We start from the raw sequence: 22,194 nt of genomic DNA, 5'->3' as shown, positions 1-22,194 counted from the left end.
GAAGATGAGTTGACATCACAGCTGCTGAGAAGAGTGCTCCACCTACCATCTTCGAAGGTTGCCATGGGTGTGATGATGGTCATGTGATATGACCGAAACCGGTCACCTATGTTCTTGAAGCATACGTGGTGTAATCAAGACTTAATTTTTGAAAGAAACATTTTTATTTGTGGATGTGTTTCTCTTCCACATGACTGAATAAACAGAATAAACTTATCCTCCTTCACGAAGGATTTCGTCACACCAGGAAACTGTCTGTATAAGGCTGCTGTCTTTTCCCAGATTTCGATGAAGTAATGGCGATATTTCAACATTTTACCGCATACTCATCCACCACTTCATGAATCATGAGTCTAAAAGAGCCAGTTTTGTAGGCATACGCAGAGATATGGCAATAATTTCCACAAAGGATTACGGCGTACTTGTGGGTTACTTTGTTCATGTCCTGTCGTTTCAAGAGAACTAATTTTGCCCCTAGACGGTCAGTGTTCAGTTATAAGTCGATAGGTACTACCAACGTGTAAATAGAATATACGAATGTAAGTATTTTACTAAAACTACTGTTAAGTAGAGAGCTTCGACTGACGTCGACTTACCTGATTGTAGTCCGACTGCTTAACTGGGTGGTAACGTCCTAGCCTTCCATGCAAACGGACCCTGGTCCGATTCCCGCTCGGGGACTGGTTGTTGTGTTGTCTTCATCGTCATTTCATACTCATCACCCGCGCCCAAGTTGCCCAATGTGGCGTCGACTGAAATGAGACTTGCACTTAGCGCATAACTTCCCCGGGTGGGGCCTTCTTGCCAACGATGTCATACGCTCATTTCCACATTTCTCGTAAGAGAGTTCTTTATTGGAAATTTATTTTCAATGCCAGATTTTCCTTTGCTTTTCCTTCTCACGCTTTTTATGAAAATATTAATAGTTAGAATATACTGATCATTATTTCGGTTTATTTTCAGTGTAAGTATTCGTAGAAATACTAAATAAAATAATTTAAAATAAACTTTTAAGTGAAAGTCCTCGAACTCACGTCCCTCGTATGAGCGCTCTGTGTCCTTTCGGCTGCAACATCCGCTGCCAGAAAGCAGCCCTACCGTAAATAGTACTGAATGCTTTCTCAGAAAATTATTTTGAACAATTAGTTCATCAGTCCACTTGAAGCGTAAATGGTTGCGAAAGCATATTTGACCTTTTAGCAACAAATAAGCCCGGACAAATAGTGAGTATTGTGGCGAATACAGGGATTAGCGACCACAAGGCAGTTGCTTCAAGGCTGAATATCGTAACACCTACAATCATTAAAAAGAAACGTAAAGTATATCTATTTAAAAAAGCTGATAAAAATGCTCTTAACGCCTTTTCAAGAGACAGTCTTCACTCATTCCGATCTGATCATGTAAGGGTAGAAAATTTGTGGAATGTTTCAAAGAGGTAGTACCGACAGCAATTGAGAGATATATACCATATAAATTAATAAGTGATGGTACTGATCCCCCATTGTGCACAAAACGGGTCATTTCGTTGTTGCAGAAGCAACGAAAAAAGTATTCCAAATTTAAAAGAACGCAAAATCCCCAAGATTGGCGAAGTTTTACAGAAGTTCGAAATATGGCGCGTACTTCAATGCGAGATGCTTTTAATAATTTCCACAACGAAATTTTGTCTCGAAATCTGGCAGAAAACCCGAAGAGATTCTGGTCATACACGAAGCACACCAGTGGCAGGATCCAATCAATACTTTCACTGCGCGATAACAACGGTGAAATCACTGATGACAGTGCCACTAAAGCAGAGTTATTAAACACGGTTTTCCGAAACTCCTTCACCAAAGAAGACGAAGTAAATATTCCTGAATTCCAATCAAGAACAACTGCCAAGATGAGAAACATAGAAGTAGATATCCTCGGAGTAACGAAGCAGCTTAAATCACTTAATAAAGGCAAGGCCTCCGGTCCAGATTGTATACCAGTCAGGTTCCTCTCAGAGTATGCTGATAAAATAGCTCCATATTTAGCAATTATATACAACCATTCGCTCACAGAAAGATCCGTACCTAAAGACTGGAAAATTGCTCAAGTCACACCAATACCCGAAAAAGGGAAGTAGGAGTAATCCGCTGAATTACAGGCCTATATCACTAACGTCGATTTGCAGTAGGGTTTTGGAACATATTTTGTATTCGAACATTATGAAGCACCTCGAAGAAAACGACTTATTGACACATAGTCAGCACGGTTTCAGAAAATATCGTTCTTTTGAAACACAACTAGCTCTTTATACTCATGAAGTAATAAGTGCAATCGACAGGGGATGTCAAATTGATTCCATAGTTTAAGATTTTCAGAAGGCTTTCGAAACCGTTCTCTTTTCTGTAAAGATCTCTTTAATTTTCCTGTAGGCAGTATCTATCGTACTGCTAGTGATATATGCCTCTACATCCTTACACTTCCTCTAGCCACCCCTGCTTAGCCATTTTGCACTCTCTGTCGATCTCATTTTTGAGACGTTTGTATTTCTTTATTTTAAACAACAAGAAAGATAAGTTGCCAGACTCAGGAAAATAAAAAAAAAAAACAGCTTCTAAAACTTTTATGAACCTACTATGAAGAACTGGCTGGTAGTAACTTTTGTACTAGATATAATGAACACAGTCCGCAGCTCCTGGTCTCGCGGTAGCGTTCTCGCTTCCCGAGCACGGGGTCGCAGGTTCGATTCCCGGCGGGGTCAGGGATTTTCTCTGCCTCGTGATGACTGGGTGTTGTGTGTTGTCCTTAGGTTAGTTAGGTTTAAGTAGTTCTAAGTTCTAGGGGACTGATGACCATAGCTGTTAAGTCCCATAGTGCTCAGAGCCATTTATAATGAACACATAACCAGTTCAGAAAATCAGCCATAGCAACACAAATAAAAAAAGCGCTGGACACCCATTCGCAAACGTAGAAGAAGATTTTAAGGTACTCCATCACTTCCAGAAATGACATATAATGGATGTAATGGAGGCACTGGAAGTTTTTGTGAACCACAAAAAGCAACGAGCAAAACTATTCATTGAGAAATTAGATACCGAATCGATTGATTTCTTAAAACCTTTCTATTGTATATACCAAATCCATAAATATGTTTGTTGCTTTGAGCATTCTACTCAGTATTTGAATCACAAATCTCTAAGGCACAGAACCACCCTTCAGTTACACTACAGTAAAAATTTCACGCAATAGAAATTAAACGCCAACGAGAAGATATTTGATACTGTGTAGTGAAACTGAATACAACATAATGTATTTTATTCCATCACTGCTCCTTTTACTGCCTACATAGTTAAATAAAACTAATAATGATAATCAAGGAACCTTGCCTACCTGAGTTGTTGTTGTTGTTGTGGTCTTCAGTCCTGAGACTGGTTTGATGCAGCTCTCCATGCTACTCTATCCTGTGCAAGCTTTTTCATCTCCCAGTACCTACTGCAACCTACATCCTTCTGAATCTGCTTAGTGTATTCATCTCTTGGTCTCCCTCTACGATTTTTACCCTCCACGCTGCCCACCAATACTAAATTGGTGATCCCTTGATGCCTCAGAACATGTCCTACCAACCGATCCCTTCTTCTGGTCAAGTTGTGCCACAAACTTCTCTTCTCCCCAATCCTATTCAATACTTCCTCATTAGTTATGTGATCTACCCATCTAATCTTCAGCATTCTTCTGTAGCACCACATTTCGAAAGTTTCTATTCTCTTCTTGTCTAAACTATTTATCGTCCATGTTTCACTTCCATACATGGCTACACTCCATACGAATACTTTCAGAAATGACTTCCTGACATTTAAATCTATACTGGATGTTAACAAATTTCTCTTCTTCAGAAACGCTTTCCTTGCCATTGCCAGCCTACATTTTATATCCTCTCTACCTCGACCATCATCACTTATTTTGGTCCCCAAATAGCAAAACTCCTTCACTACTTTAAGTGCCTCATTTCCTAATCTAATTCCCTCAGCATCACCCGACTTAATTCAACTACATTCCATTATCCTTGTTTTGCTTTTGTTGATGTTCATCTTATATCCTCCTTTCAAGACACTGTCCACTCCATTCAACTGCTCTTCCAAGTCCTTTGCTGTCTCTGACAGAATTACAATGTCATCGGCGAACCTCAAAGTTTTTATTTCTTCTCCTACCTGAGTAGCAAACATAATTCAGTATCATGACAGATTTATTTCGAAAAGACATGAATGACATGGAATATATATCAGCATAAGACATCTATTATATTTATGTTCATATTCATATAAGGGAGTCTACGGGATGTACAGTTGACAAAGTTGAACATTGTGTGGCAAACTGATTCTAATTCCGATTTTGGAACTGGATAACACGATCTGACTGTAACTAATATGACGGGCAGTGATTGTGAGCTGTTGACTGGAACAAACTACCACAATTTACTTAAATCGGACAGCAACTGCTGCTACTGTGAGCGTACGATGCAGTGAATGAAATTCACTCAAAATTTTTCCTACTGCCGATGCTGCAAAATGCTCGCCATGCACACGTCGAAATCTCGAATGCGGTAGTGAATACGCCTCTGTATTGGGTTGAACACTGGACATCCATCTTCTCCTCTCATTCGGATTCACCTTTGTGACTGAACGACGTGGTGCAGTGGTTAGCACACTGGACTCGCATGTGGGAGGACGACGGTTCGAACCCGCGTCCGGCCTTCCTGACGTTTCCCCGTGATTTCCTTAAGTCGGTTCAAGCAAATGAAAGGGCACGGCCGATTTCCTTCTCCATCCTTAGTTCGACGGGACCGATGACCTCCCTGTTTGGTCCCCTGTTCCAAATCAGCCAACTAACCACGTTTGTGTCCAAACTCCATGGCATAAGACTTCCCTCCTACATGGCCGAATCGACTTCTCGGCTCCATAGCGTCTGAACGCCGACAAGAGTATATTGGTACTGCCGGCCTATAAGGCTATTGCGACCGTCGTAATGAAGACCGAAGATAATGAGCAGAAGATCTGAGACCTATTAGAACCGATGACGTACCCGAAAGCTAAGAGCAGATCCGACGCAACGGATCACACGGAATACGAATCGGGTAATCAAGGCGGCCCTCTCTCTTGGCGGACATACAGAGGAACCTGCGCAACACGGAAACCCTACCACCTCGGCTATGTGGATTACCAGAGATCCACAAGAATAGTGTTCGATTGTTAACCTGCATGGTTCACCGACGTGTAAACTATCAAAACACTTTGCCTCTCTGCTCCAGGCGCCGATGGGGAAGACTGACGCATACATGCAGGACTCAAGACATTCATTGAGAAGCTGAAGAACTAAAATTTTGACCAAACGACATCCTGGCCATCTTTGATGCTGTTTCTTGGTTTACCAAAGTGCAGTTCAGTGACTCTCTGGATCTCATCTGTTCCATTTTCCAGTAAAACATCTTTCATGCTTGTCTTATCACCAGAAATTTCTACAAACAGCTGGAAGGCGTCTCCATGTGTAGTCCTCTTAGTCCAGTGAAGGCTAACTTCTTCATAAAACATTTCGAAGCACAAGCACTGGGCTTGGCACCTTTAATGATACCTTCCCTGTGTGGAACCATGGTGAGAAACAGCTCCTAAGACACTTGAACAGTCTCAATGCCAACATAACATTTACAATGGAAGTAGAAAAGGACAAACAGCTACCTTTTCTAGATGTCTTGGTCACGAGGGATGGTGGAAGCCCGGGACACAGCTTGTATCGAAAAGCGATACACTGGCCGATACCTGTGCAAACTGTTAAATCACCACTCGAGCCAGAAAAGAGGGATGATGACGCGAGAAAGAGGAATGTGTGAGCTGCAGCACTCCAGACACGAGATACTACATCCGGAAAGCATTCTGAAGAGCGATGGGGAAGTGTTAGAGATGCAAACACTAGGTGAAGTGACATATCGGAAAAAGAAATGCCGGACACGGCCTTTATGCCACACATTCCCAGAGTGACGGACACTCTCGGTAGCATATTGCGCAGTTGCAAATTCGGGAATATAACGCATACCATGCACATGCGGAAAAGTTTATGTTGGAATGACTGAACGATCAATCAAAACCGTAACCAAGGAATCCCCTATTCAGTCACTCGTTGACCACGATGGCACCGAAACAGAGGACGACCGAAGAAAGGCAGAAATACTGAATTTAGTGTTCCGAAACTGTTTCACTGCGGAAAATCGTAACACGGTCCCTGACTTCAGCCGTCGCACGGACGCCAAAATGGAAAATATTGAAATAAACGATATCGGAATTGAAAAACAACTGCTATCACTTAGTAGCGGAAAAGCATCCGGACCAGACGAGATACCCTTAAGATTCTACAGTGATTATGCTAAAGAACTTGCCCCCTTTCTATCAGCAATTTATCGTAGATCGCTGGAAGAACGTAAAGTACCTAGCGACTGGAAGAAAGCGCAGGTCGTTCCCATTTTCAAGAAGGGTCATAAATCAGATGCGAATAATTATAGGCCTATTTCGCTTACGTCAATCTGTTGTAGAATAATGGAACATGTTTTGTGTTCTCGTATTATGACGTTCTTAGATAATACAAATCTCCTTCATCATAACCAACATGGATTCCGCAAACAGAGATCATGTGAAACTCAGCTCGCCCTATTTGCCCAAGAAATTCACAGTGCCGTAGACACTGGCGAGCAGATTGATGCCGTATTCCTGGACTTCAGGAAGGCATTTGATACGGTTCCGCACTTACGTTTAGTGAAAAAAATACGAGCTTACGGAATATCGGACCAGGTTTGTGATTGGATTCAGGATTTCCTAGAAGAAAGAACACAACATGTCATTCTTAACGGTTCAAAATCTGCAGATGTAGAGGTAATTTCGGGAGTACCGCAGGGAAGCGTGATAGGACCTTTATTGTTTACAATATACATAAATGACTTAATTGACAACATCGGTAGCTCCGTGAGGCTATTTGCAGATGACACGGTTGTCTACAAGAAAGTAGCAACATCAGAAGACTCGTACGTACTCCAGGAGGACCTGCAGAGGATTAATGCTTGGTGCGACAGCTGGCAGCTTTCCCTAAACGTAGATAAATGTAATATAATGCGCATACATAGGGGCAGAAATCCATTCCAGTACGATTATGCCATAGGTGGTAAATCATTGGAAGCGGTAACGACCGTAAAATACTTAGGAGTTACTATCCGGAGCGATCTGAAGTGGAATGATCACATAAAACAAATAGTGGGAAAAGCAGGCGCCAGGTTGAGATTCATAGGAAGAATTCTAAGAAAATGTGACTCATCGACGAAAGAAGTAGCTTACAAAACGCTTGTTCGTCCGATTCTTGAGTATTGCTCATCAGTATGGGACCCTTACCAGGTTGGATTAATAGAAGAGATAGACATGATCCAGCGAAAAGCAGCGCGATTCGTCATGGGGACATTTAGTCAGCGCGAGAGCGTTACGGAGATGCTGAACAAGCTCCAGTGGCGGACACTTCAAGAAAGGCGTTACGCAATACGGAGAGGTTTATTATCGAAATTACGAGAGAGCACATTCCGGGAAGAGATGGGCAACATATTACTACCGCCCACATATATCTCGCGTAATGATCACAACGAAAAGATCCGAGAAATTAGAGCAAATACGGAGAAATACAAGCAGTCGTTCTTCCCCCGCACAATTCGTGAATGGAACAGGGAAGGGGGGATCAGATAGTGGTACAATAAGTACCCTCCGCCACACACCGTAAGGTGGCTCGCGGAGTATAGATGTAGATGTAGATGTAGAACCTAAGAAGCATTGCAAATTGGTGCAGGTGGAGAAATCAGCCGTGGCAGAGTACGCGCTGTGTGAGGCCGACCACATAGTAAAATTCCCTACATGGATGTTCTGGCTGTAAAGAAGAGCTGTCACACTCGTTTGTTCAGAGGAGTTATAGAAGTACGCAGACCTGAGAACAGCTTCAGCAAGAAAGAAGAAATATATTAGAACAAATAAGCCCTCAGTCACAAATATTAAGTCAAAATTGACAAGGTTTCGACGCTACTATGAGCGTCGCCCTCAGAATTTAATTAACTGTTCTAAAACATATTATGTGTATAATACATTAATAAAATTAAACTGCATGAGGAAATCTGAATCGAAGAATTTCCTCATGCAGTTTACCGAAATGTTGTCTTCCTGTTACATCTTTGGCGTTTTCTTGTATGTCATAACTGACGTCTTTTTACGTTACAAAATGTATCTCTGTTTAAAGAAGATAAATATGTAACTTCATCCTATTATTATTAGTGCTTACGTTATTCCTGAATCAGCTGCATCACAATTTCATGTGTCTAATTTTGAATGTACAGTAGCCTAGTTGTTTCTGCGCTCGTAGCAACACCAAGTTTACTTGCCCACACTTTCTAACGTGGGCACCTCAGTCTTGTTGCAACCCTTGTTCACTCAAGTACGAGCAGCCCTTAGCGGCTCGCCATCTTATTTGCAACTATTCATGACGTCACCTTTCCGGCTTAGATTTTTTAAAATGTGACTTGTAAGTACTGCATTTCTTTCCAGTCAGTACAAACTTTAATTTTATTAATGTATTATACACCTAATATGTTTTAGAACAGTTAATTTAATCCTGAAGACGACGCTCATAGTAGCGTCGAAACCTGGTCAATTTTGACTTAATATTTGTGACCGAGGGCTTATTTGTTCTAATATAATTCTGACACGATCACTGAACCTTAGCAGCTATGTTCAAAGTTTTAGAAAGAAGAAAATAACAATCTATGATCGTTGCAAGTAGCAAGAGGAGACCACACTACGACCACGGAAAAGTCCTTGGACGGTGGCGCGCCAGGTATATACAGGGTAATCAAAGAGAATGGCGCAGACCTACATGGCTGAAAGTACATGATGATAGAAGCACAAATGTCCTAGTAAACACGGGCCCGCAAACGAGCCGTTTGCGAGATAATCTCAACTGTATGGGTCCAAGCCGCCATGGTAAACATCGTCCTAGTTAGTATACATTAATTTGAAATTTAGACTTTACTGTTGGGCTGTAAATCGCAATTAGTTCACATTTCACGTATGGGGTACCTGTTAAAGGAAGTTTTCCTTGCATCTGGATGCAATACTGTGCTCGTCTCTGCAATGAATTTCGAATCCTTTCGAAAACCCATAGATTATTCCGGAATTCTTAGCAAGCATGTACAACACTCAGCTCCAGATCTTCATCTGTGTTAACGGGTGTGCTCTACATTTTGCTTTTGAGGTGATACCAGACACAAAGATCCAAAGGATTTAGGCGATCGTGGAGGCCAAGGTATATATCCGCCTTGGCCTATCCATCTTCGGCCGTGTCTGCGCGTCAGATGCCATCTCACAAAATGTACCGAAGCTGCATCGAGCATGTACCACATACACAGTCTGACGTTGCTGAAGGGGAAAATTCTCAAGCAATCCTGGAAGATGACGCCGCAGAAAGCTAAGGTACCTCCGTCCATTAAGGAGGGTAGGACGTCAACGAGCCGACTTGGAGCAGGAGAGACACCAAACGACATTTTAATTTCCACTGTCTATACTTTTGCGAGTAAATTCATAAAACTTTGTCAGCATGACCAGGAAGGATTCAGTATTCACACTGGTAGCAGCGGAAGTTCAAAAACAAAAGAAAATATTTTTTTTACATGTGAAATTTCATCATTTTTTCACTTACTATTGGCTGCATTTGTTGCTATAGGTACACTTTTCATCATAAGTAAGAGGGACTGTTCGATGAATTTTGCACAGCATACAAACCATACTTACAGGTGTCTGAAACTATAGAATCTATTTCATTTATGAAAAAATGAATGAACTGTTACGTCTTAAACTTTATATTTAGAAAAAAAATCAAATATTGTAGTTAATTATCTCAATTTTTACCACAGTTTTTAATAGATTTGGAAAATTCTAGAGCTTCATACACCTGTAAGTATGGTTTGTATGCTGTGCTAGATTCATCAAAGACTCTCGCTTACTTGTGAAGAAAAATGTACCTATAGCAACAAATGCAGCCAACAGTAAATGAAAAAATGATGAAATTTCATATCTAAAAAAAATTATTTTGTTATGTTTTTGCACTTCCACTGCTATGAGTGTGAATCCTGAATCCTTCCTGGTAATACTGACAAAGTTTTATGAATTTATTTGTAAAACTATAGACAGTAGAAAATAAAATGTCCTGTGGTGCGTCTCCTGCTCCAAGTCGGCCCGTTTGACGTCCTGCCTCCCTTCAGATGTGGCGGAAGATCGTGTGGCCCAATGAGTTGATCGCCTAGTGCCCCTAACCACATACTCAGTGAGAAACGGTCCTGATATGGTCGCTCGTGAACAGCATGTCGGCTTATTCCACAACACAAATGTGTGTTAAACACACCATCGCGTGTGAATCCTGCTTCGTTTGTAAATAAAATGTTACTGCAAAACGAAGCTCAACTATAGCCTGCTGCTGCAGCCACTGACAAAACATCACTCTAGGAACAAAGTCCGCATCACTGTGACATTGAACTCGTTGGAGGTGGTAAGGGTACAGTAAACTGCGATGTAAAATTTCTCCATACACTACTGTGGCTTAGTACAGGCACTTGTGTGGCAATAATTCTCGTCGAGGTTCCTGGACAGCGCTGTACTGCTTCCAACCTCAGGTGCAATGCGAGCAGACCTACCTCCTGCTCTGCCATGTGCAAAAATCCCGTGTTCTCTCAGGCGATGATGGACCACTGTAAATCGGGGTGTCTTCGATCAGGATGTTTCTTCGTACAAGCGTGCAACCTCCCGTGCATTCCCATTAGCCCTATCATACATTAAATTCATATCTCTCCGTTAATGTACGGTTCCATTGTAACTACACGTGGCACTCCTGAGACGCGACTGATACCATCTGAGACTGTGTACTGTATCCGTCCTGTACCTTCTGCGTGTCTGGTGTGATTCCAGCTTCATCTCTCGACAATGGTCCGTTGTGTAAACAGCGAAGGTAGGACGGCCTCAAGTGCGCAAGTGGGAAACCGGACGATGTTGCGAATGCGAACAATGCCGCCAGTGACGGCGTGGAACCATACGGTCGTGATTATCTGACAAGCGGCTCGTTTGCGGATCCGTGTTTACAGGGACATTTGTGCTTCTCTTATCGTGTACTTTGAAATGTTTCTAATCACTACGGGACTTAACATCTGAGGTCATCAGTCCCGTAGACTTAGAACGACTTAAACCTAACTAACCTAAGGACATCACACACGTCTATGCCCGAGGCAGGATTCGAACCTTTCTCAAGAAAAGAAATAGTAATCTGCTGAATTTCATACCAATACCACTGACGTCGATTTAGCCTTTGAATTTTTGAACATGTACTGTGTTGGAACATTACGAACTCCTTCGAAGACAACGATCTATTGACACACTGTCAGTACAGATTCGGCCGGCCGGTGTGGCAGTGCGGTTCTAGGCGCTTCAGTCTGGAACCGCGTGACTGCTACGGTCGCAGGTTCGAATACTGCCTCGGGCATAGATGTGTGTGATGTCCTTAGGTTAGTTAGGTTTAAGTAGTTCTAAGTTCTAGGGGACTGATGACCACAGATGTTAAGTCCCATAGTGCTCAGAGCCATTTGAACCATTTGAACCAAGTACAGATACACAAAATATCGTTATTGCGGAACAAAATTTTCTCTTTATTTTTATGAAATATCAAGTGCTATTGACAGGGGATCTCAAATTGATTTGATACCCCTAGATTCCCAGAACGCTTTTGAAAGCTTTCCTCACAAGCGGCTTCCAATTCAGTTGCGTGCCTATGGAGTGTCGTCCCAGTTGTACCACTGAATTCGTGATTTTCTATCAGAAATTGTACGGTTCGTAGTAATTCACGCAGAGTCATTGAGAAAAACAGAAGTGATATCTGGCATTCCTTAAGGCAGCGTTATAGGACCTCTGCTGTTCTTGATCTACATAAATGATTTAGGAGACAATCAGAGTAGTCTTATTTGATAATTTGCAGATGATGCTGTCATTCACCGTAGAGTAAAGCCACCACAAGATCAAAACCAGTTGCAAAATTATTTAGACAAATATTTTGTCTATGTTGTATCGTACACTAAGCAGCACTTGACCCTAAATATTGGAAAAGTGTGACTTCATCCAGGTGAATACTAAAAGGAATCTGTTAAATTTGATTTATATGATATATAGCCTATACCTAAAGGCGCTCAATTCCACTGAATATCTGTGGATAATGATTTCGAACCATTTAAATTGGAAGGGTCACTAGATAAGGTTGTGGGGAAGGCGAACCAGAGACTGCTTTACATTGGCAGCACACTTACAAGATGCAACAAATCCATTAGAACTGTGTACTGCGCTTGTCCTTCTTCTACTAGAGTATTTCTAAGCAGTACCAGATAGGATTCTGGACTCGCATTCGGGAGGACGAAGGTTCAATCCCGTGTCCGGCCATACTGATTTAGGTTTTCCGTGATAACTGTAAATCGCTCCTGGCAAATGCCGGGACGGTTCCTTTGAAAGGGCACGGCCGACTTCCTTCCCCGTCCTTCCCTAATCCGATGAGACCGATGACCTCGCTGTGTGGTCTTCTCCCCCAAGCAACCCAACCCCAACCCGGGCAAGATTGACTAAGGACGTCGAAAAATCTCGAAAAAGGGGTACTTGTTTTGTACAAAGGGTTCTAGGAAAGTTTTGCAATACCACACAACAATAAGTCGCAGGAGACTGATTGTTGCTGTGTTCTGAGAATACTTCATACTTCTATTGTAGATTGTGTACCAAGTCTGTGCGCGCACGACTCTTGCACTTGGGTTGTGTGTCCACATCGTAAAACTATATTCACGTGGTACAGAGAATTCCAAAGAGGAAATATCTCTCTAAAGGACGCTGAGAGGACGAGAACGCCACGATCATCAGTTACCGAGGTAAACATTGAAGTTATGAGGAAAATGCTTGACGAAGACAGGCGAGTGACCTATAAGCAGATAGAGGATAATGGTTCAAATGGCTCTGAGCAGTATGGGACTTAACTTCTGAGGTCATCAGTCCCCTAGAACTTAGAACTATTTAAACCTAACTAACCTAAGGACATCACACACGTCCATGCCCGAGGCAGGATTCGAACCTGCCACCGTACAGGTCGCGCGGTTCCAGACTGTAGCGCCTAGAACCGCTCGGCCACACAGATAGAGGATATGTCAGGGCTAAATGCAGCAGCATTTTGCATGATCATTTGGAAGTAAAGAAACTTTGTTGTGTCTGGGTGACGCATAGGTTGACGGAAGAACAGATGGCGTGACGTGGGACGTGATGCCGGGAGATGTTACAGAAGTTTTCTGAGGGACAATCTCAGTAAGTGAGTAACATGGTGACACGTGACGAGACTTTGCTGTACTGTTATGATGTGCCGACTAAGTCTCAAAACACAGTCTGGGTTTTTGAAGGCGACGACATACCCTTAGCGGTAAGAAAATCTCAATCAGTAAAGAAGAAAATGATAGCAGTTTATTTACTCATTTTCTTTTTTCAAAGCGAGTGGAATTGTGGAGTGCACTGTTTTGGACCCACAGAAGACCGTCATAGTTATGTGGTACACTGAGCAGCTCCTGCCCAAAGTCATCCAATCTTTGAAGAACCTGCGACCGAATCCAAGCATGGACACATGGTTCCTCCATCACGACAACGCTCCAGCCCACCGCGATGAAGCATGCACCGACTTTTTGCGGGGTACATGATTGAAACTTCTTGAGCGCCCTCTTTACAGTCCACACCTTATTTCTCGTGAATTTGCACTGTTCCCGCATGTGAAAATGAAGCTGAAAGGATTTCAAGTGATGAGGACCTCTTGAGGATTTTGGACAACGAGTGCGCCTTACTCGCAACAGAAAGTCGGGTTTAGGGATTGGTTTCGGAGGATGGGGGCGTGTACTTAATGTGGCGGAAATTGCTTCAAAAAATTTAATAAATAAAGCTGTACTGCAGAACTTTCCCAGTACGCTTTGTGTTGTCACAAAGCCGCGGAGAAAGTGTCACGGATATGATACGCGAATTGGGGTGACAATGATTCAGAGAAAGGCGATCGTTGTTTCATGAAACATCAGACTTTCTGCCCTGAATGCCAAAATATTTTTTGGCGCTCAACTGCACACGAAAAATCATATAGCAACAACACAGGAAAAAATTTCCAGCCGTCAAGACTTCGTAACTAAAAGTCTAAGAAGTCAACCTCTCCTAGGGTATTGGTCACAGGTGGCGGGTAGTGATCCTCCGTCAGATATGGTGGACAGCTGCGAATTCAAAATAAACTGTCCCGGACCAAGGCGAAACAAAACAAAACCAAATCCACTTTGCGTCTGTCTTGTAGCAAGCGGCGCGAAGTTGTCAGCGTCTGCTCACCAGTGGTGCGACTGAAATTCGTATTCTGGAACTAAACCTTCCAGTCTTAACATTCTGAGTTCACACAATGAGTCTACTCAACCCCGCCTGATTCCAAGTACAATCATCATGGAGCGTTTTGATAATCACAATACTACCCCAGATGGTCAATCCACCGCCAGTATTACTGGGCGCCCAGGTTGAAATGCAATGTGATTCAGCAGAGGAAGTCGGAGTCTTCTGGCCAACTTAAAACCAAAACAAATACATTTTTGCAACACTTAACATAAAACATTTTAGCAACCAGGTAAACTTCGTAAGTTGGGAGATACATTAAAAGAACAGAAGTTTAAAATTTTGGCACTTCAAGAAACACGAATGACGGACAACAACACCATGGATTTTGGCAATTATCGTCTTTTTAAAAGTAAACCTGATAAAAGAATACTTAATAATGCAACACATCTCGGAGTTGCTTTTGCAGTCTCCAAAAATACTTTAAACTCAATAACGAGGTAAGACCCATTAATAATAGACTAATGATAATTTCTCTTAAATGCGCAAATAAAGGTTACATTTTAATTAATGCCCATATGCCAGTCAATGAGGATAACCGTAAAAAACCTGATGAAGTTAATGAAGCTTGGGAAACATTAGAAAGCATCATCTAGAAAATTCCCTCAAACAATGCTAAAATTTTAATGGTTGATTTTAATGCTCAATTGGATAAGAGAAAACATATAAGAAAACGGTGGGTGGATTTCCTGCACATAAATGGATAAAGCAAAATGGCCAAAGACTTGTTCAAACATTCAAAAATTTTATCATGTCAACACATTTCATGAAGAACCCTTCTAAACAAAAAACCTGGGGGGCACTCAATACATTTATTGGGGAATTTCAAATCGATCATGTAGCACTTTCATACCCTAACTACAAGGAAGTTTTAAATGTCCAAGTTAGGAAAGGGACTATTATTGATTCTGACCATTATTTAACGCGAATAAAAGTTAAACTTCAGCCTCAGAAACTCTTCGAAACAAAAAATTTTCTACTAAAATTTTACACTGCTAAAATAACCCCAAGTCTAACAAGTGAACTTGACAAAAACAGTCCAACAATTGGCAAAGCCTAAAAGAAAAGTTCATCAAAACAGCACAAAATTTAATTCCGCTTCAGAAACACCCTTGGTGGAACGCGGATTGTGAAGCACCAGTTAAGTCTAGACATGAGGCCTTCAAAAATTGGAATAGTAACAAAACTGAAAAAAAAGCACAACACCTTTTTCACTGTGAGAAAAAAACATGTAAATTAATCCGACAGACTAAAAAAAACTTTGAAAATGCGCAACTTTTGGAAATCGAAAAAGATATACAAAAGAACAATACAAGAAACTTTTATAAAACACTAAAAACAAAACTAACAGGTTACCAACATCACAGTCTTTGCTTCAAAAATGAAAATGGTAGTTTGGCTCTTAACAACCAGGAAAATTATAAAGATACTTGCTAATTATTTTGAAAAACTATTGAATTGTCCAGAAACAGCGAATAAATTCCAACCACAGCAAGCTAATAACACCAACCCTAACTCTAAAGCAGCTGACGAAATCGAAATAACTAAACAAATTAAGAGACTTAAAAACAATAAAGCATCATTAGAAGGTATAATCGCAGAATTGCTAAAATCATCAGGCCCTAAGACTTTAAAAGAGATCACTCAACTAATAGGAGATATCTGGCAAGCTGAGAAAATACCTGAGGACTGCAAAACTGCCCTAAATCATGCATTGCATAAAAAAGGGGAAAAAGGGATAGAAGCGATGTTAATAATTACTGAGGAATCCTCTTCTCCCAGTCACATACAAAATTCTCTCGCAGTGTCTACTCGATCGAGCGCAAGAACAGCTAGAACCTAAAATTGGTGAATACCAAGCAGGCTTTAGACCAGACAGATCCTGCCGGGAACAAATTCTTGCTTTAAAACTAATCCTCAGACACCAAAGAATTTCTAGTAACAATGTTACATGTACTTTTGTGGATTTTAAAAAGGCTTACAACTCAGTTGATCGTGAATCTCTTTTCCAAATTTTAAAGAAACAAGGGCTAGATAATTAAACTACAACACTGATTAAGGAAACGTTAACCGATATTAGATCTAAAGTTAAATTCATGGGAGAGATTTCTGAACCATTTGAAACAATGACTGGTGTTAGACAGAGAGATGGACTCTCTCCATTACTCTTTAATTGTGTTTTGGAAAAGGTAATTACAGAATGGCGATAGCAAAAGTCGATTCGAAATATAGACCAATCGATCAAGTTCGGTAGAAGTGATATTAGAGTAGATTGCCTCGCCTTTGCAGATGATGTGGCAATTTTAACTAGAGATATTACCATAGCTCAAAAACAAATTGTAATTCTTAAAGAAGTCTCAGAAAAGGTAGGACAGCAAATATCATTCGAAAAACCGGAATGCATGACATGCAACAAACAAGCACCAAAGCTTTTGAACACGAAATATGGAAAAATAGAAAGGGTATCTCAGTTTAAATACTTGGGGAAAACATACAAGAAAAAGGTCTAGAAAAAGCTGTAAATGAAGTTCGCTATCAAGGGACGGCAACTGCAATCAGATTAGCACAAAATATTTGTAATAAAAAATCACTTTCTAAATTTAGTAAATTTAGAGATTACAGCACTGTAATCAAACCTGAATGTCTTTATGGAGCAGAAACTTTAATTGTAAATAGGAAGAGGGATATTGAAGAAATTCAAAAGAAACAAAGAAAGATTATTAGGAAAATATTAGACCCCAAAATTACTGATGGAGAAACTTATAGGCTGAGAAGTAATAAGGAGATAGATATACAGGGTAACATGAGAAAACGAAGACTTAAATTTTATGGGCATATTAAAAGAATGGCACCCACTAGGTTGACAAAACAAATAGTAGAATCCTACTAAAACAGAAGTAAGACCAAAACTGAGCCAATGAAATGGACTGCTGCGATTATGGAGGATCTTAAAGCAGCCGGTATAGCTCAGGCAGACCTTACAGATAGCAAAACATGCAGATAAAAGATATTTGGTTGGAAAGTTGGTGAGAGGGAAGTTAGAAAACGGACTGAAACTCAGTGGTCTGATGGAAGAAAGAGACTTCATTCTGAAAGGATGAAACAAATTTGGGCGCAAAGAAAGGCCAACCATCAAACGTGACATTGATGGATTGTACCTCGCGTGGACCTATTGGGCCCATACGTGAATAATAATAATAATAAGAATAAGAAAAACTTAGAAGTCGCATGTATTTCAGTGTTCGTTTCTCCCACGTGCTATTTGAGAGGGGAGCGTTAGAGAAATGATCTGGAAGCGGTAGTATGAGCCCCCTCCCGGGCAGTTGTCATGTAGATGTAGATGTAGCAACTCTGATGACACCGTTATTTGTCTCGAACTGATCGTGTGAGGTGGTGTGTTGTGCCAGCAGAGGGCACTGAGCAAGTGGGCTGGCTCTTATGTTGTTCCGCACTCCCTGGACGTGTCTCCATCAGCTGGAATGATGCCTCAGTTTTGTAAATCACTATCGCAAAGTGGGACACCCAACCTACGAGGATCAGTGACCTTCAAACAGGCTAGGGTGTATCGTTTCCTGGAGCTAGCTCTGCCTTTATAGTGACATCCGTCGGTGACAACTTACACTTTCATGTGGTGACGCGGTTGAACTCCAATGTTCCATCCAGTAGATGAGTCCTAGCGATGAAGCTCTTTCTAGATTTCAACCGACAAAGTACAGCTGGGTGACGGCGATCTTTGATCTGCTTCGCACTCTCCGTTCTTCTGACAGTGCGGGAGAGCTATTCCATCTACATCTAAATCTACGTCTGAATCTACGTGGCAACTCTGAAATTCACGCTTAAGTGCCTGGCAGAGGTCTCACAGAACCACTTTCACGATAATTCTCTCCCATTAGACTCTCGAACAGCTAGTAAGAAAAACTTGCACTTTATCTTTCCGTGCGAGTTCTGATTTCTATACCTCCATTACGGTGGTCGTTTCTCGCTATGCAGGTGGGTGCAAACTAAATATTTTTTTATGCAGGTCAGGAAGTTGGAGACTGAACTTACGGCAAATCGACGTGAGTGATAAGGGTCTGTAGTTTAGCTGATTTCATTTTCCTTCTTGAGTATGGGTTTGATCTGTGCATCTTTCCAGTCTTTAGGTACGGATCTATCATCGAGCGGGTAGTTGTATATGATAAATATGGAGGTATTATATCAGCTTAGCCTGAAACTAAACTAACTGGTATTCATTGTGGACTGGAAGACATGGCTGCGTTAAATTATTTGAGTTGCTTCGCTACACCGAGGATATGTATCTTTAGGTTACTCATGTTTTCTGCAGTTCTCGGCGAGAACTATGGAACTATGTACTTCGTCTTCTTTGGCGATGGAATTTCGAAAAACCGTTTTTAGTAACTCCGCTTCTGTGGCGCTGTCATCGGTGACATTATCATCACTGTTCTGCAGTGAAGGTACTGTTGTGTCTTACCAGAGGCGTACTTTACGTACGACCAGAGTCCCTTTGAATTTTCGACAAGGTTTCGAGGCAGAGTTGCTACGTTCTCGAACTACATTCTGGACATGAGGGCAAATGGATAACTATTAATAACAAGGTTACGTCAGGAAACGCCAATGACCTTCCCGCAGTGGTAGGATGGCTTGACGTCAGATCGCATCAGCTGTCGGGCTGTTGGTAGGCTGGGTGCACTCAGCCCTTGTGTGGCCAATCGAGATCTACTTGACTGACAAGTAGCGGCTCCGGTCCCTAAAACTGACAACGGCCGGGAGAGCGGTATGCTGACCACATACCGCTCCATTTTCGCATCCAGTGACGCCTGTGGCCTGACGATGACACGGCGGTCGGTCGGTTCTGTTGGCTTTCAAGGCCTGTTGCGATGGGAGTTTAGCTTGCCGTCAGGAAAAGAACTGAAATGAAGTTAATCTCAGGAAATTACTTTTACTCACACAAGGCTGAGGTACTGTACTATGTTATGACTATTCTACTTTGTTCCCAACCGATATGTTTCCTTACTTTTGGTTTTGTTACAAATAAGTCGAGACCGGATTATATACATTAGCAAATTGCATATGCATTTGCGTATTTGGCTCCTTTTCATCAGTTATTGCATATCTTAACTAAAAACTAGCGACGATGCATATTTTAGACGTATGTTTACAATATTTCAAAAATGTAGACGGGTAGTCTCTAGCTTGATCTCGTTTTTATGTCTCACAGATTGACCGCGACCTAGAAATGCGTGCAGTCACTAACTGAGAGGCCACTGCCTTTACTGACTCAGTTACGATTCTGTATACTAAGTTTTATGTATACTGTTTACACTGCATGGCTATTATATTTTTAAGGTCTTGCCAAAGAACTTGATCTTCACACCAATCCCAGTATATCACACACATTTAATTCCTAATGAATTAAAATGAACGATGAAATTTAACAGATATTTGATGTTGCGAACGTAATTCATCAGCAGTCAGTGTTAAGGCCGAGCGTTTCAATTACTCTAAATAGTCTGTAATAGTAAAGCTTACAAAATTTTTGAAATGATAGTCAAACGTTTTGTGTAATGATTTGTCTAAAAGTATGAAATAAAATATATTGCCTAAACGTATGGTGCATCTCATTATCTGTTCATGATTTCGAGCATCATTCAAAGGCACGTAGAACGTTTCTCTGATCTACTTATTCCCTTTACACAAATCATTTCATGAAATATTTGACTGATTTCTTTCATTTTTTAATTTCAAGTTTTATTCAAATCTTACTGACTCCTCGTTTGCTTTCCTAATGTCTTGATTCGAAGCAAGCCTTTTTGACTTTTAAATACCGCACCAATGTATCTTTTTATGTGCAAAATAGCTAGGTCTTGAATAGATGACATTTTTGACACTTCATTTACAGCAGCTTTTCGTGAAATATTTCAATTTTTTTTTCAGCTTATTAATTAAGTTTTCGTTCATAACCCTGATTACTTTCAAGCAGTTTAATATTTTCATGCTAAACTAGACCTCATGCTGGTCACTTTGATAACCCGTTTACCTGTTTCTCTACCTTTGTTTGGTTATGAAAATTTGGACAAAACCTCATGGTGTATGTTATAGGGAGTCTTGTTTTCGCTCTGCTCACGCTTTTACAAAAACGTATCGAGTGTTAATCATATGATAAAATAGTCCTTTCTGTGTGCTATCATTTCCGAAATTCGTCGTTTCGATTATCTTCAAACTTTTATGAGATACGACGAGTTTTACGACCACTTGATTCCCGAAGCGCAGGAAAGTTTCGGACGCGCCGCGACCCGTCCGCGGATATAACAACCAATATCTCAAGAATGAAAAGAGATATTATTCGAGTCTCAACTTTAAATACAATTTAGATATATTGGTTACATTTCACACGCAATAATGTATGGCCTTAAATGACCTACACAATGTGATTTTACCTCTGCAAATACTTAAAAATTTCGTGCAGCCATGTACTCAATTTCGTGCAGCACAGTAACTATGACGAATAATGAAAATAAATTCTGACCTTTATCATTTAAGGATATCAAGCTATAGGTTGCGGAAGAATCAATTTTTTTCACCGAATAGTTCTCTTAAAATCGGATGTTAAGTAATTCATAGCTGACGTCGCGTCCGCTCCACTGCTTTGCCAAGAATAGACGTGGCTGTCGCTGTGTCGAGGGTGCTGCAGCGACAAGATTCAAACACGGTTGAATTCAAACGTCACCAGTTGCAGCGGGAGACAGGCAGCGACACAAATGTCGCTCACGTAGGACACCTCCGTAACTACGCCTGCGGTTGTGTTTTGTCGCCTGAAGCTCTCGCGCACTGTCACTCGCTTCTCTCTCACGTAGGACACGGCCTTAGTGAATCACTTATATAGTTTTAGTACCACCTCAACGCAAAAAAAAACCAAAAAATCAGACACAGCTGTAGGAGCTGTAGAAGACAATTCTGACTTAAACTACACCACACGTCGTTCTGTCTGTTCGTTGAGCCAGCAACAGAGCAAACCATATTCAGAGCGAAAAAATGAAGGCTTTTTCCTAATAGAATTTTAATTCTATAAGGACCTCTAACAGGTTAGTCAACGGCCTTACCTCGTTAATACGAGGGCTATCCACAAAGTACATTACGATTTGGAATTAAAAATAAATAAAGTATTGGAATTTTTTTTATTATATACACTTCAATACTGCTTTTTTTACATAGTTGCCATTTAAATTAAGGCACTTATCGTAGCGATGGACGAGCTTGGAAATTCCTTCGTCGTAAAATTCGGCCGCCTGTGCCTTCAACCACGTGGTTACCTCTTCTTGAAGCTGTGTGTCGTCATCAAAACGCTGCATAGCTAACCACTTCTTCATTGCTGGGAATAAGTGGAAGTTGCTCGGTAGGTCGGGACTGTACGGCGGATGAGGAAACAACTCCCACTTAAAAGATTCGAGAACTTCAGGAGTGGCATTTGCCGTGTGGGCTCGGGCGCTGTCGTGAATCAGCAAGATCTTTGAGCCCAACTTTCCCCTGCGCTTGTTTTGTATTGCTCTTCTGAGGTTGTGCAGAGTTTGGCAATACCTTTGAGAAAGTATTATAGTGCCTCTATCCAGGAAATCCACAAAAATCACACCTTTTCTGTCCCAAAAGACAGTATTTCCAATACTTTATTTATTTTTAATTCCAAAACGCAATG

The sequence above is a fragment of the Schistocerca serialis genome, chromosome 10 (assembly GCF_023864345.2).
Source record: "Schistocerca serialis cubense isolate TAMUIC-IGC-003099 chromosome 10, iqSchSeri2.2, whole genome shotgun sequence".
Lineage (NCBI taxonomy): Eukaryota > Metazoa > Arthropoda > Insecta > Orthoptera > Acrididae > Schistocerca > Schistocerca serialis.
This window is presented reverse-complemented; position numbering follows the sequence as displayed.